This window comes from Ambystoma mexicanum, unplaced genomic scaffold (assembly GCF_040938575.1).
Source record: "Ambystoma mexicanum isolate Mex_15411 unplaced genomic scaffold, UKY_AmexF1_1 Mex_scaf89, whole genome shotgun sequence".
Taxonomy (NCBI): Eukaryota; Metazoa; Chordata; class Amphibia; order Caudata; family Ambystomatidae; genus Ambystoma; species Ambystoma mexicanum.
Genome location: NW_027182509.1, coordinates 404194 through 420779, shown reverse-complemented (window position 1 = coordinate 420779; position 16586 = coordinate 404194). Strand labels below are relative to the sequence as shown.

General features: G+C 51.4%; 4 non-coding genes across 4 annotated transcripts; all 4 read right to left on the bottom strand.

The window, feature by feature from the left end:
- Positions 1-5387: 5387 nt before the first annotated feature.
- Positions 5388-5469, bottom strand: TRNAL-AAG (transfer RNA leucine (anticodon AAG)). Its single transcript has one exon. It is a non-coding gene; the product is annotated as a tRNA-Leu (tRNA).
- Positions 5470-6835: 1366 nt separating this feature from the next.
- On the bottom strand, positions 6836-6917 carry TRNAF-AAA (transfer RNA phenylalanine (anticodon AAA)). The gene has a single exon. It is a non-coding gene; the product is annotated as a tRNA-Phe (tRNA).
- Positions 6918-11201: 4284 nt separating this feature from the next.
- TRNAL-AAG (transfer RNA leucine (anticodon AAG)) lies at positions 11202-11283 on the bottom strand. The gene has a single exon. It is a non-coding gene; the product is annotated as a tRNA-Leu (tRNA).
- Positions 11284-14109: 2826 nt separating this feature from the next.
- Positions 14110-14191, bottom strand: TRNAL-AAG (transfer RNA leucine (anticodon AAG)). Its single transcript has one exon. It is a non-coding gene; the product is annotated as a tRNA-Leu (tRNA).
- Positions 14192-16586: the final 2395 nt, after the last annotated feature.

The following is a 16586-nucleotide window of genomic DNA, read 5'->3' as shown; positions in this document are numbered from 1 at the left end:
GTTCAACTCTGAAGTCAAACATAGCCCGGAACGATCACCTTAAACTGAGTTTTAAGCCTGGTGCCGATAAAAAGAAAGAAATTAGCCTTAGATCGGGCTAGCCGTTTGACGGGGGAAAATGAGACCCCCTAGGCCATCTAGGTGGTCGCTGGATGCTGTGCAGACATCAGCAGCTGTTCATTTCATGCCCTCACGTCTCCTCGTTAGTATAGTGGTCAGTATCCCCGCCTGTCACGCGGGAGACCGGGCGGGGAGGTTAAACCTTTTCTGGATTTTTTTTAGTTCTTGACAAATATTCTTGAAGATTAGGTTGAGTCAAGTAGGGAATGGGTGCCAGGAACTGACTCTTTCAGAAAAAAGCACCGGCAACGCTAGTCATCGTACAATATTTGTGCACAATTGCTTACATTAGGCGGCCGGTCCGCTTTATTGAGTCCCCCTCAGCACCATTTAGTGCTCCTGTTGTCTGCGAAGTCCAAATTGTAACCCTGAATCAGTTCCTCTTCTGACCCTTTGTATCATGTTACATGACGAGTAATGATCACCTGTTAGCTTTATCCCTAATTATAACTCTCACTCTTTCCCTGCATCTAACCCTAGCTCTAATCCCATCATTAACCTTGGTCCGGGCACACGCGTGAACCCTTACTCTCATCTCAGCCTCTCCTGGTGATACATCACACCTGGGATCGTTTGCTCCCTGTGGGCTGTGGGAAATTTGCTACCAGCACGCCCTGGAAGTGGGGCTCATTCCGCTGCAACGGGAGGTCTTCCCAGGACACGTCACAGCTCAACGCAAGAGCTCCTGGGTTTCGAAGGCTCTTGCAGCAAGCCTTCACAAAGCAGCAGGGAGCGCCGTTCCAGATGGGAAACTTGAGACTGGATGTCCAGAAAAGCAAGACGTCAGAAGCGAAACCTTTTTCCTGCAGGGTGTGGCATACCATCCGCTTGCTCATTGCGACAGAGGTGGCACTAATGAAGGAAGAGGTCAACGTTACGTTCTTCTTTAAAATGCAAGGCCAGGAAAAGTGGCAGCAGTGGGATTTGAACCCACGCCTCCGAAGAGACTGGAGCCTTAATCCAGCGCCTTAGACCGCTCCGCCACGCTACCTTCCGGCTAGCCGCCGAAAGCGGAACTTGACCCGTTGCCCGGCCCGCTTTAGTGCTTTGCCTTTTCTCCTTGGAAAGTCTGGAGACAGGCAGTGGAAGGGCAGGCAAACTGTCAGGTGCGCAGAGGAGGGGAGACCATGAGGCAAGGTGGGAGATGGGGGCAAGAAGTGAGAAAAAAACGAATCGCAAGCTGGGGCAGGTTTCGGAAAGTGAAGCCGAAAAGGGGCTTAGCATGCAGCCCAGGGGTTTCTTTGACTGTCCTAAGCCCACAGGGACTTTGCCGTTCTCAGCTCATGAGACTTGAGATGGGTAGCTTGATTTGCTGAGGAAAGGCGGGATGACAGGTTCAACTCTGGAGTCAAACATAGCCCGGAACGATCACCTTAAACTGAGTTTTAAGCCTGGTGCCGATAAAAAGAAAGAAATTAGCCTTAGATCGGGCAAGCCGTTTGACGGGGGAAAATGAGACCCCCTAGGCCGTCTAGGTGGTCGCTGGATGCTGTGCAGACATCAGCAGCTGTTCATTTCATGCCCTCACGTCTCCTCTTTAGTATAGTGGTCAGTATCCCCGCCTGTCACGCGGGAGACCGAGGGTAAACCTTTTCTGGATTTTTTTTAGTTCTTGACAAATATTCTTGAAGATTAGGTTGAGTCAAGTAGGGAATGGGTGCCAGGAACTGACTCTTTCAGAAAAAAGCACCGGCAACGCTAGTCATCGTACAATATTTGTGCACAATTGCTTACATTAGGCGGCCGGTCCGCTTTATTGAGTCCCCCTCAGCACCATTTAGTGCTCCTGTTGTCTGCGAAGTCCAAATTGTAACCCTGAATCAGTTCCTCTTGTGACCCTTTGTATCATGTTACATGACGAGTAATGATCACCTGTTAGCTTTATCCCTAATTATAACTCTCACTCTTTCCCTGCATCTAACCCTAGCTCTAATCCCATCATTAACCTTGGTCCGGGCACACGCGTGAACCCTTACTCTCATCTCAGCCTCTCCTGGTGATACATCACACCTGGGATCGTTTGCTCCCTGTGGGCTGTGGGAAATTTGCTACCAGCACGCCCTGGAAGTGGGGCTCATTCCGCTGCAACGGGAGGTCTTCCCAGGACGCGTCACAGCTCAACGCAAGAGCTCCTGGGTTTCGAAGGCTCTTGCAGCAAGCCTTCACAAAGCAGCAGGGAGCGCCGTTCAAGATGGGAAACTTGAGACTGGATGTCCAGAAAAGCAAGACGTCAGAAGCGAAACCTTTTTCCTGCAGGGTGTGGCATACCATCCGCTTGCTCATTGCGACAGAGGTGGCACTAATGAAGGAAGAGGTCAACGTTACGTTCTTCTTTAAAATGCAAGGCCAGGAAAAGTGGCAGCGGTGGGATTTGAACCCACCCCTCCGAAGAGACTGGAGCCTTAATCCAGCGCCTTAGACCGCTCGGCCACGCTACCTTCCTGCTAGCCGCCGAAAGCGGAACTTGACCCGTTGCCCGGCCCGCTTTAGTGCTTTGCCTTTTCTCCTTGGAAAGTCTGGAGACAGGCAGTGGAAGGGCAGGCAAACTGTCAGGTGCGCAGAGGAGGGGAGACCATGAGGCAAGGTGGGAGATGGGGGCAAGAAGTGAGAAAAAAACGAATCGCAAGCTGGGGCAGGTTTCGGAAAGTGAAGCCGAAAAGGGGCTTAGCATGCAGCCCAGGGGTTTCTTTGACTGTCCTAAGCCCACAGGGACTTTGCCGTCCTCAGCTCATGAGACTTGAGATGGGTAGCTTGATTTGCTGAGGAAAGGCGGGATGACAGGTTCAACTCTGGAGTCAAACATAGCCCGGAACGATCACCTTAAACTGAGTTTTAAGCCTGGTGCCGATAAAAAGAAAGAAATTAGCCTTAGATCGGGCAAGCCGTTTGACGGGGGAAAATGAGACCCCCTAGGCCATCTAGGTGGTCGCTGGATGCTGTGCAGACATCAGCAGCTGTTCATTTCGTGCCCTCACGTCTCCTCGTTAGTATAGTGGTCAGTATCCCCGCCTGTCACGCGGGAGACCGGGGCGACGGGGAGGTTAAACCTTTCCTGGATTTTTTTTAGTTCTTGACAAATATTCTTGAAGATTAGGTTGAGTCAAGTAGGGAATGGGTGCCAGGAACTGACTCTTTAAGAAAAAAGCACCGGCAAGGCTAGTCATCGTACAATATTTGTGCACAATTGCTTACATTAGGCGGCCGGTCCGCTTTATTGAGTCCCCCTCAGCACCATTTAGTGCTCCTGTTGTCTGCGAAGTCCAAATTGTAACCCTGAATCAGTTCCTCTTCTGACCCTTTGTATCATGTTACATGACGAGTAATGATCACCTGTTAGCTTTATCCCTAATTATAACTCTCACTCTTTCCCTGCATCTAACCCTAGCTCTAATCCCATCATTAACCTTGGTCCGGGCACACGCGTGAACCCTTACTCTCATCTCAGCCTCTCCTGGTGATACATCACACCTGGGATCGTTTGCTCCCTGTGGGCTGTGGGAAATTTGCTACCAGCACGCCCTGGAAGTGGGGCTCATTCCGCTGCAACGGGAGGTCTTCCCAGGACGCGTCACAGCTCAACGCAAGAGCTCCTGGGTTTCGAAGGCTCTTGCAGCAAGCCTTCACAAAGCAGCAGGGAGCGCCGTTCCAGATGGGAAACTTGAGACTGGATGTCCAGAAAAGCAAGACGTCAGAAGCGAAACCTTTTTCCTGCAGGGTGTGGCATACCATCCGCTTGCTCATTGCGACAGAGGTGGCACTAATGAAGGAAGAGGTCAACGTTACGTTCTTCTTTAAAATGCAAGGGCAGGAAAAGTGGCAGCGGTGGGATTTGAACCCACGCCTCCGAAGAGACTGGAGCCTTATTCCAGCACCTTAGACCGCTCGGCCACGCTACCTTCCTGCTAGCCGCCGAAAGCGGAACTTGACCCGTTGCCCGGCCCGCTTTAGTGCTTTGCCTTTTCTCCTTGGAAAGTCTGGAGACAGGCAGTGGAAGGGCAGGCAAACTGTCAGGTGCGCAGAGGAGGGGAGACCATGAGGCAAGGTGGGAGATGGGGGCAAGAAGTGAGAAAAAAACGAATCGCAAGCTGGGGCAGGTTTCGGAAAGTGAAGCCGAAAAGGGGCTTAGCATGCAGCCCAGGGGTTTCTTTGACTGTCCTAAGCCCACAGGGACTTTGCCGTCCTCAGCTCATGAGACTTGAGATGGGTAGCTTGATTTGCTGAGGAAAGGCGGGATGACAGGTTCAACTCTGGAGTCAAACATAGCCCGGAACGATCACCTTAAACTGAGTTTTAAGCCTGGTGCCGATAAAAAGAAAGAAATTAGCCTTAGATCGGGCAAGCCGTTTGACGGGGGAAAATGAGACCCCCTAGGCCATCTAGGTGGTCGCTGGATGCTGTGCAGACATCAGCAGCTGTTCATTTCGTGCCCTCACGTCTCCTCGTTAGTATAGTGGTCAGTATCCCCGCCTGTCACGCGGGAGACCCGACGGGGAGGTTAAACCTTTTCTGGATTTTTTTTAGTTCTTGACAAATATTCTTGAAGATTAGGTTGAGTCAAGTAGGGAATGGGTGCCAGGAACTGACTCTTTAAGAAAAAAGCACCGGCAACGCTAGTCATCGTACAATATTTGTGCACAATTGCTTACATTAGGCGGCCGGTCCGCTTTATTGAGTCCCCCTCAGCACCATTTAGTGCTCCTGTTGTCTGCGAAGTCCAAATTGTAACCCTGAATCAGTTCCTCTTCTGACCCTTTGTATCATGTTACATGACGAGTAATGATCACCTGTTAGCTTTATCCCTAATTATAACTCTCACTCTTTCCCTGCATCTAACCCTAGCTCTAATCCCATCATTAACCTTGGTCCGGGCACACGCGTGAACCCTTACTCTCATCTCAGCCTCTCCTGGTGATACATCACACCTGGGATCGTTTGCTCCCTGTGGGCTGTGGGAAATTTTCTACCAGCACGCCCTGGAAGTGGGGCTCATTCCGCTGCAACGGGAGGTCTTCCCAGGACGCGTCACAGCTCAACGCAAGAGCTCCTGGGTTTCGAAGGCTCTTGCAGCAAGCCTTCACAAAGCAGCAGGGAGCGCCGTTCCAGATGGGAAACGTGAGACTGGATGTCCAGAAAAGCAAGACGTCAGAAGCGAAACCTTTTTCCTGCAGGGTGTGGCATACCATCCGCTTGCTCATTGCGACAGAGGTGGCACTAATGAGGAAGAGGTCAACGTTACGTTCTTCTTTAAAATGCAAGGCCAGGAAAAGTGGCAGCGGTGGGATTTGAACCCACGCCTCCGAAGAGACTGGAGCCTTAATCCAGCGCCTTAGACCGCTCGGCCACGCTACCTTCCTGCGAGCCGCCGAAAGCGGAACTTGACCCGTTGCCCGGCCCGCTTTAGTGCTTTGCCTTTTCTCCTTGGAAAGTCTGGAGACAGGCAGTGGAAGGGCAGGCAAACTGTCAGGTGCGCAGAGGAGGGGAGACCATGAGGCAAGGTGGGAGATGGGGGCAAGAAGTGAGAAAAAAACGAATCGCAAGCTAGGGCAGGTTTCGGAAAGTGAAGCCGAAAAGGGGCTTAGCATGCAGCCCAGGGGTTTCTTTGACTGTCCTAAGCCCACAGGGACTTTGCCGTCCTCAGCTCATGAGACTTGAGATGGGTAGCTTGATTTGCTGAGGAAATGCGGGATGACAGATTCAACTCTGGAGTCAAACATAGCCCGGAACTATCACCTTAAACTGAGTTTTAAGCCTGGTGCCGATAAAAAGAAAGAAATTAGCCTTAGATCGGGCAAGCCGTTTGACGGGGGAAAATGAGACCCCCTAGGCCATCTAGGTGGTCGCTGGATGCTGTGCAGACATCAGCAGCTGTTCATTTCATGCCCTCACGTCTCCTCGTTAGTATAGTGGTCAGTATCCCCGGGTTCAATTCCCCGACGGGCAGGTTAAACCTTTTCTGGATTTTTTTTAGTTCTTGACAAATATTCTTGAAGATTAGGTTGAGTCAAGTAGGGAATGGATGCCAGGAACTGACTCTTTAAGAAAAAAGCACCGGCAACGCTAGTCATCGTACAATATTTGTGCACAATTGCTTACATTAGGCGGCCGGTCCGCTTTATTGAGTCCCCCTCAGCACCATTTAGTGCTCCTGTTGTCTGCGAAGTCCAAATTGTAACCCTGAATCAGTTCCTCTTCTGACCCTTTGTATCATGTTACATGACGAGTAATGATCACCTGTTAGCTTTATCCCTAATTATAACTCTCACTCTTTCCCTGCATCTAACCCTAGCTCTAATCCCATCATTAACCTTGGTCCGGGCACACGCGTGAACCCTTACTCTCATCTCAGCCTCTCCTGGTGATACATCACACCTGGGATCGTTTGCTCCCTGTGGGCTGTGGGAAATTTGCTACCAGCACGCCCTGGAAGTGGGGCTCATTCCGCTGCAACGGGAGGTCTTCCCAGGACGCGTCACAGCTCAACGCAAGAGCTCCTGGGTTTCGAAGGCTCTTGCAGCAAGCCTTCACAAAGCAGCAGGGAGCGCCGTTCCAGATGGGAAACTTGAGACTGGATGTCCAGAAAAGCAAGACGTCAGAAGCGAAACCTTTTTCCTGCAGGGTGTGGCATACCATCCGCTTGCTCATTGCGACAGAGGTGGCACTAATGAAGGAAGAGGTCAACGTTACATTCTTCTTTAAAATGCAAGGCCAGGAAAAGTGGCAGCGGTGGGATTTGAACCCACGCCTCCGAAGAGACTTGAGCTTTAATCCAGCGCCTTAGACCGCTCGGCCACGCTACCTTCCTGCTAGCCGCCGAAAGCGGAACTTGACCCGTTGCCCGGCCCGCTTTAGTGCTTTGCCTTTTCTCCTTGGAAAGTCTGGAGACAGGCAGTGGAAGGGCAGGCAAACTGTCAGGTGCGCAGAGGAGGGGAGACCATGAGGCAAGGTGGGAGATGGGGGCAAGAAGTGAGAAAAAAACGAATCGCAAGCTGGGGCAGGTTTCGGAAAGTGAAGCCGAAAAGGGGCTTAGCATGCAGCCCAGGGGTTTCTTTGACTGTCCTAAGCCCACAGGGACTTTGCCGTCCTCAGCTCATGAGACTTGAGATGGGTAGCTTGATTTGCTGAGGAAAGGCGGGATGACAGGTTCAACTCTGGAGTCAAACATAGCCCGGAACGATCACCTTAAACTGAGTTTTAAGCCTGGTGCCGATAAAAAGAAAGAAATTAGCCTTAGATCGGGCAAGCCGTTTGACGGGGGAAAATGAGACCCCCTAGGCCATCTAGGTGGTCGCTGGATGCTGTGCAGACATCAGCAGCTGTTCATTTCGTGCCCTCACGTCTCCTCGTTAGTATAGTGGTCAGTATCCCCGCCTGTCACGCGGGAGACCGGGGTTCCGACGGGGAGGTTAAACCTTTTCTGGATTTTTTTTAGTTCTTGACAAATATTCTTGAAGATTAGGTTGAGTCAAGTAGGGAATGGGTGCCAGGAACTGACTCTTTAAGAAAAAAGCACCGGCAACGCTAGTCATCGTACAATATTTGTGCACAATTGCTTACATTAGGCGGCCGGTCCGCTTTATTGAGTCCCCCTCAGCACCATTTAGTGCTCCTGTTGTCTGCGAAGTCCAAATTGTAACCCTGAATCAGTTCCTCTTCTGACCCTTTGTATCATGTTACATGACGAGTAATGATCACCTGTTAGCTTTATCCCTAATTATAACTCTCACTCTTTCCCTGCATCTAACCCTAGCTCTAATCCCATCATTAACCTTAGTCCGGGCACACGCGTGAACCCTTACTCTCATCTCAGCCTCTCCTGGTGATACATCACACCTGGGATCGTTTGCTCCCTGTGGGCTGTGGGAAATTTGCTACCAGCACGCCCTGGAAGTGGGGCTCATTCCGCTGCAACGGGAGGTCTTCCCAGGACGCGTCACAGCTCAACGCAAGAGCTCCTGGGTTTCGAAGGCTCTTGCAGCAAGCCTTCACAAAGCAGCAGGGAGCGCCGTTCCAGATGGGAAACTTGAGACTGGATGTCCAGAAAAGCAAGACGTCAGAAGCGAAACCTTTTTCCTGCAGGGTGTGGCATACCATCCGCTTGCTCATTGCGACAGAGGTGGCACTAATGAAGGAAGAGGTCAACGTTACGTTCTTCTTTAAAATGCAAGGCCAGGAAAAGTGGCAGCGGTGGGATTTGAACCCACGCCTCCGAAGAGACTGGAGCCTTAATCCAGTGCCTTAGACCGCTCGGCCACGCTACCTTCCTGCTAGCCGCCGAAAGCGGAACTTGACCCGTTGCCCGGCCCGCTTTAGTGCTTTGCCTTTTCTCCTTGGAAAGTCTGGAGACAGGCAGTGGAAGGGCAGGCAAACTGTCAGGTGCGCAGAGGAGGGGAGACCATGAGGCAAGGTGGGAGATGGGGGCAAGAAGTGAGAAAAAAACGAATCGCAAGCTGGGGCAGGTTTCGGAAAGTGAAGCCGAAAAGGGGCTTAGCATGCAGCCCAGGGGTTTCTTTGACTGTCCTAAGCCCACAGGGACTTTGCCGTCCTCAGCTCATGAGACTTGAGATGGGTAGCTTGATTTGCTGAGGAAAGGCGGGATGACAGGTTCAACTCTGGAGTCAAACATAGCCCGGAACGATCACCTTAAACTGAGTTTTAAGCCTGGTGCCGATAAAAAGAAAGAAATTAGCCTTAGATCGGGCAAGCCGTTTGACGGGGGAAAATGAGACCCCCTAGGCCATCTAGGTGGTCGCTGGATGCTGTGCAGACATCAGCAGCTGTTCATTTCGTGCCCTCACGTCTCCTCGTTAGTATAGTGGTCAGTATCCCCGCCTGTCACGCGGGAGACCGGGGCGACGGGGAGGTTAAACCTTTTCTGGATTTTTTTTAGTTCTTGACAAATATTCTTGAAGATTAGGTTGAGTCAAGTAGGGAATGGGTGCCAGGAACTGACTCTTTAAGAAAAAAGCACCGGCAACGCTAGTCATCGTACAATATTTGTGCACAATTGCTTACATTAGGCGGCCGGTCCGCTTTATTGAGTCCCCCTCAGCACCATTTAGTGCTCCTGTTGTCTGCGAAGTCCAAATTGTAACCCTGAATCAGTTCCTCTTCTGACCCTTTGTATCATGTTACATGACGAGTAATGATCACCTGTTAGCTTTATCCCTAATTATAACTCTCACTCTTTCCCTGCATCTAACCCTCGCTCTAATCCCATCATTAACCTTGGTCCGGGCACACGCGTGAACCCTTACTCTCATCTCAGCCTCTCCTGGTGATACATCACACCTGGGATCGTTTGCTCCCTGTGGGCTGTGGGAAATTTGCTACCAGCACGCCCTGGAAGTGGGGCTCATTCCGCTGCAACGGGAGGTCTTCCCAGGACACGTCACAGCTCAACGCAAGAGCTCCTGGGTTTCGAAGGCTCTTGCAGCAAGCCTTCACAAAGCAGCAGGGAGCGCCGTTCCAGATGGGAAACTTGAGACTGGATGTCCAGAAAAGCAAGACGTCAGAAGCGAAACCTTTTTCCTGCAGGGTGTGGCATACCATCCGCTTGCTCATTGCGACAGAGGTGGCACTAATGAAGGAAGAGGTCAACGTTACGTTCTTCTTTAAAATGCAAGGCCAGGAAAAGTGGCAGCGGTGGGATTTGAACCCACGCCTCCGAAGAGACTGGAGCCTTAATCCAGCGCCTTAGACCGCTCCGCCACGCTACCTTCCGGCTAGCCGCCGAAAGCGGAACTTGACCCGTTGCCCGGCCCGCTTTAGTGCTTTGCCTTTTCTCCTTGGAAAGTCTGGAGACAGGCAGTGGAAGGGCAGGCAAACTGTCAGGTGCGCAGAGGAGGGGAGACCATGAGGCAAGGTGGGAGATGGGGGCAAGAAGTGAGAAAAAAACGAATCGCAAGCTGGGGCAGGTTTCGGAAAGTGAAGCCGAAAAGGGGCTTAGCATGCAGCCCAGGGGTTTCTTTGACTGTCCTAAGCCCACAGGGACTTTGCCGTCCTCAGCTCATGAGACTTGAGATGGGTAGCTTGATTTGCTGAGGAAAGGCGGGATGACAGGTTCAACTCTGGAGTCAAACATAGCCCGGAACGATCACCTTAAACTGAGTTTTAAGCCTGGTGCCGATAAAAAGAAAGAAATTAGCCTTAGATCGGGCAAGCCGTTTGACGGGGGAAAATGAGACCCCCTAGGCCATCTAGGTGGTCGCTGGATGCTGTGCAGACATCAGCAGCTGTTCATTTCATGCCCTCACGTCTCCTCGTTAGTATAGTGGTCAGTATCCCCGCCTGTCACGCGGGAGACCGAGGGTAAACCTTTTCTGGATTTTTTTTAGTTCTTGACAAATATTCTTGAAGATTAGGTTGAGTCAAGTAGGGAATGGGTGCCAGGAACTGACTCTTTCAGAAAAAAGCACCGGCAACGCTAGTCATCGTACAATATTTGTGCACAATTGCTTACATTAGGCGGCCGGTCCGCTTTATTGAGTCCCCCTCAGCACCATTTAGTGCTCCTGTTGTCTGCGAAGTCCAAATTGTAACCCTGAATCAGTTCCTCTTGTGACCCTTTGTATCATGTTACATGACGAGTAATGATCACCTGTTAGCTTTATCCCTAATTATAACTCTCACTCTTTCCCTGCATCTAACCCTAGCTCTAATCCCATCATTAACCTTGGTCCGGGCACACGCGTGAACCCTTACTCTCATCTCAGCCTCTCCTGGTGATACATCACACCTGGGATCGTTTGCTCCCTGTGGGCTGTGGGAAATTTGCTACCAGCACGCCCTGGAAGTGGGGCTCATTCCGCTGCAACGGGAGGTCTTCCCAGGACGCGTCACAGCTCAACGCAAGAGCTCCTGGGTTTCGAAGGCTCTTGCAGCAAGCCTTCACAAAGCAGCAGGGAGCGCCGTTCAAGATGGGAAACTTGAGACTGGATGTCCAGAAAAGCAAGACGTCAGAAGCGAAACCTTTTTCCTGCAGGGTGTGGCATACCATCCGCTTGCTCATTGCGACAGAGGTGGCACTAATGAAGGAAGAGGTCAACGTTACGTTCTTCTTTAAAATGCAAGGCCAGGAAAAGTGGCAGCGGTGGGATTTGAACCCACGCCTCCGAAGAGACTGGAGCCTTAATCCAGCGCCTTAGACCGCTCGGCCACGCTACCTTCCTGCTAGCCGCCGAAAGCGGAACTTGACCCGTTGCCCGGCCCGCTTTAGTGCTTTGCCTTTTCTCCTTGGAAAGTCTGGAGACAGGCAGTGGAAGGGCAGGCAAACTGTCAGGTGCGCAGAGGAGGGGAGACCATGAGGCAAGGTGGGAGATGGGGGCAAGAAGTGAGAAAAAAACGAATCGCAAGCTGGGGCAGGTTTCGGAAAGTGAAGCCGAAAAGGGGCTTAGCATGCAGCCCAGGGGTTTCTTTGACTGTCCTAAGCCCACAGGGACTTTGCCGTCCTCAGCTCATGAGACTTGAGATGGGTAGCTTGATTTGCTGAGGAAAGGCGGGATGACAGGTTCAACTCTGGAGTCAAACATAGCCCGGAACGATCACCTTAAACTGAGTTTTAAGCCTGGTGCCGATAAAAAGAAAGAAATTAGCCTTAGATCGGGCAAGCCGTTTGACGGGGGAAAATGAGACCCCCTAGGCCATCTAGGTGGTCGCTGGATGCTGTGCAGACATCAGCAGCTGTTCATTTCGTGCCCTCACGTCTCCTCGTTAGTATAGTGGTCAGTATCCCCGCCTGTCACACGGGAGACCCGACGGGGAGGTTAAACCTTTTCTGGATTTTTTTTAGTTCTTGACAAATATTCTTGAAGATTAGGTTGAGTCAAGTAGGGAATGGGTGCCAGGAACTGACTCTTTAAGAAAAAAGCACCGGCAACGCTAGTCATCGTGCAATATTTGTGCACAATTGCTTACATTAGGCGGCCGGTCCGCTTTATTGAGTCCCCCTCAGCACCATTTAGTGCTCCTGTTGTCTGCGAAGTCCAAATTGTAACCCTGAATCAGTTCCTCTTCTGACCCTTTGTATCATGTTACATGACGAGTAATGATCACCTGTTAGCTTTATCCCTAATTATAACTCTCACTCTTTCCCTGCATCTAACCCTAGCTCTAATCCCATCATTAACCTTGGTCCGGGCACACGCGTGAACCCTTACTCTCATCTCAGCCTCTCCTGGTGATACATCACACCTGGGATCGTTTGCTCCCTGTGGGCTGTGGGAAATTTGCTACCAGCACGCCCTGGAAGTGGGGCTCATTCCGCTGCAACGGGAGGTCTTCCCAGGACGTGTCACAGCTCAACGCAAGAGCTCCTGGGTTTCGAAGGCTCTTGCAGCAAGCCTTCACAAAGCAGCAGGGAGCGCCGTTCCAGATGGGAAACTTGAGACTGGATGTCCAGAAAAGCAAGACGTCAGAAGCGAAACCTTTTTCCTGCAGGGTGTGGCATACCATCCGCTTGCTCATTGCGACAGAGGTGGCACTAATGAAGGAAGAGGTCAACGTTACGTTCTTCTTTAAAATGCAAGGCCAGGAAAAGTGGCAGCGGTGGGATTTGAACCCACGCCTCCGAAGAGACTGGAGCCTTAATCCAGCGCCTTAGACCGCTTGGCCACGCTACCTTCCTGCTAGCCGCCGAAAGCGGAACTTGACCCGTTGCCCGGCCCGCTTTAGTGCTTTGCCTTTTCTCCTTGGAAAGTCTGGAGACAGGCAGTGGAAGGGCAGACAAACTGTCAGGTGCGCAGAGGAGGGGAGACCATGAGGCAAGGTGGGAGATGGGGGCAAGAAGTGAGAAAAAAACGAATCGCAAGCTGGGGCAGGTTTCGGAAAGTGAAGCCGAAAAGGGGCTTAGCATGCAGCCCAGGGGTTTCTTTGACTGTCCTAAGCCCACAGGGACTTTGCCGTCCTCAGCTCATGAGACTTGAGATGGGTAGCTTGATTTGCTGAGGAAAGGCGGGATGACAGGTTCAACTCTGGAGTCAAACATAGCCCGGAACGATCACCTTAAACTGAGTTTTAAGCCTGGTGCCGATAAAAAGAAAGAAATTAGCCTTAGATCGGGCAAGCCGTTTGACGGGGGAAAATGAGACCCCCTAGGCCATCTAGGTGGTCGCTGGATGCTGTGCAGACATCAGCAGCTGTTCATTTCATGCCCTCACGTCTCCTCGTTAGTATAGTGGTCAGTATCCCCGCCTGTCACGCGGGAGACCGGGCGGGGAGGTTAAACCTTTCCTGGATTTTTTTTAGTTCTTGACAAATATTCTTGAAGATTAGGTTGAGTCAAGTAGGGAATGGGTGCCAGGAACTGACTCTTTCAGAAAAAAGCACCGGCAACGCTAGTCATCGTACAATATTTGTGCACAATTGCTTACATTAGGCGGCCGGTCCGCTTTATTGAGTCCCCCTCAGCACCATTTAGTGCTCCTGTTGTCTGCGAAGTCCAAATTGTAACCCTGAATCAGTTCCTCTTCTGACCCTTTGTATCATGTTACATGACGAGTAATGATCACCTGTTAGCTTTATCCCTAATTATAACTCTCACTCTTTCCCTGCATCTAACCCTAGCTCTAATCCCATCATTAACCTTGTTCCGGGCACACGCGTGAACCCTTACTCTCATCTCAGCCTCTCCTGGTGATACATCACACCTGGGATCGTTTGCTCCCTGTGGGCTATGGGAAATTTGCTACCAGCACGCCCTGGAAGTGGGGCTCATTCCGCTGCAACGGGAGGTCTTCCCAGGACGCGTCACAGCTCAACGCAAGAGCTCCTGGGTTTCGAAGGCTCTTGCAGCAAGCCTTCACAAAGCAGCAGGGAGCGCCGTTCCAGATGGGAAACTTGAGACTGGATGTCCAGAAAAGCAAGACGTCAGAAGCGAAACCTTTTTCCTGCAGGGTGTGGCATACCATCCGCTAGCTCATTGCGACAGAGGTGGCACTAATGAAGGAAGAGGTCAACGTTACGTTCTTCTTTAAAATGCAAGGCCAGGAAAAGTGGCAGCGGTGGGATTTGAACCCACGCCTCCGAAGAGACTGGAGCCTTAATCCAGCGCCTTAGACCGCTCGGCCACGCTACCTTCTTGCTAGCCGCCGAAAGCGGAACTTGACCCGTTGCCCGGCCCGCTTTAGTGCTTTGCCTTTTCTCCTTGGAAAGTCTGGAGACAGGCAGTGGAAGGGCAGGCAAACTGTCAGGTGCGCAGAGGAGGGGAGACCATGAGGCAAGGTGGGAGATGGGGGCAAGAAGTGAGAAAAAAACGAATCGCAAGCTGGGGCAGGTTTCGGAAAGTGAAGCCGAAAAGGGGCTTAGCATGCAGCCCAGGGGTTTCTTTGACTGTCCTAAGCCCACAGGGACTTTGCCGTCCTCAGCTCATGAGACTTGAGATGGGTAGCTTGATTTGCTGAGGAAAGGCGGGATGACAGGTTCAACTCTGGAGTCAAACATAGCCCGGAACGATCACCTTAAACTGAGTTTTAAGCCTGGTGCCGATAAAAAGAAAGAAATTAGCCTTAGATCGGGCAAGCCGTTTGACGGGGGAAAATGAGACCCCCTAGGCCATCTAGGTGGTCGCTGGATGCTGTGCAGACATCAGCAGCTGTTCATTTCATGCCCTCACGTCTCCTCGTTAGTATAGTGGTCAGTATCCCCGCCTGTCACGCGGGAGACCGGGGTTCCCCGACGGGGAGGTTAAACCTTTTCTGGATTTTTTTTAGTTCTTGACAAATATTCTTGAAGATTAGGTTGAGTCAAGTAGGGAATGGGTGCCAGGAACTGACTCTTTCAGAAAAAAGCACCGGCAACGCTAGTCATCGTACAATATTTGTGCACAATTGCTTACATTAGGCGGCCGGTCCGCTTTATTGAGTCCCCCTCAGCACCATTTAGTGCTCCTGTTGTCTGCGAAGTCCAAATTGTAACCCTGAATCAGTTCCTCTTCTGACCCTTTGTATCATGTTACATGACGAGTAATGATCACCTGTTAGCTTTATCCCTAATTATAACTCTCACTCTTTCCCTGCATCTAACCCTAGCTCTAATCCCATCATTAACCTTGGTCCGGGCACACGCGTGAACCCTTACTCTCATCTCAGCCTCTCCTGGTGATACATCACACCTGGGATCGTTTGCTCCCTGTGGGCTGTGGGAAATTTGCTACCAGCACGCCCTGGAAGTGGGGCTCATTCCGCTGCAACGGGAGGACTTCCCAGGACGCGTCACAGCTCAACGCAAGAGCTCCTGGGTTTCGAAGGCTCTTGCAGCAAGCCTTCACAAAGCAGCAGGGAGCGCCGTTCCAGATGGGAAACTTGAGGCTGGATGTCCAGAAAAGCAAGACGTCAGAAGCGAAACCTTTTTCCTGCAGGGTGTGGCATACCATCCGCTTGCTCATTGCGACAGAGGTGGCACTAATGAAGGAAGAGGTCAACGTTACGTTCTTCTTTAAAATGCAAGGCCAGGAAAAGTGGCAGCGGTGGGATTTGAACCCACGCCTCCGAAGAGACTGGAGCCTTAATCCAGCGCCCTAGACCGCTCGGCCACGCTACCTTCCTGCTAGCCGCCGAAAGCGGAACTTGACCCGTTGCCCGGCCCGCTTTAGTGCTTTGCCTTTTCTCCTTGGAAAGTCTGGAGACAGGCAGTGGAAGGGCAGGCAAACTGTCAGGTGCGCAGAGGAGGGGAGACCATGAGGCAAGGTGGGAGATGGGGGCAAGAAGTGAGAAAAAAACGAATCGCAAGCTGGGGCAGGTTTCGGAAAGTGAAGCCGAAAAGGGGCTTAGCATGCAGCCCAGGGGTTTCTTTGACTGTCCTAAGCCCACAGGGACTTTGCCGTCCTCAGCTCATGAGACTTGAGATGGGTAGCTTGATTTGCTGAGGAAAGGCGGGATGACAGGTTCAACTCTGGAGTCAAACATAGCCCGGAACGATCACCTTAAACTGAGTTTTAAGCCTGGTGCCGATAAAAAGAAAGAAATTAGCCTTAGATCGGGCAAGCCGTTTGACGGGGGAAAATGAGACCCCCTAGGCCATCTAGGTGGTCGCTGGATGCTGTGCAGACATCAGCAGCTGTTCATTTCATGCCCTCACGTCTCCTCGTTAGTATAGTGGTCAGTATCCCCGCCTGTCACGCGGGAGACCGGGAGGTTAAACCTTTTCTGGATTTTTTTTAGTTCTTGACAAATATTCTTGAAGATTAGGTTGAGTCAAGTAGGGAATGGGTGCCAGGAACTGACTCTTTCAGAAAAAAGCACCGGCAACGCTAGTCATCGTACAATATTTGTGCACAATTGCTTACATTAGGCGGCCGGTCCGCTTTATTGAGTCCCCCTCAGCACCATTTAGTGCTCCTGTTGTCTGCGAAGTCCAAATTGTAACCCTGAATCAGTTCCTCTTGTGACCCTTTGTATCATGTTACATGACGAGTAATGATCACCTGTTAGCTTTATCCCTAATTATAACTCTCACTCTTTCCCTGCATCTAA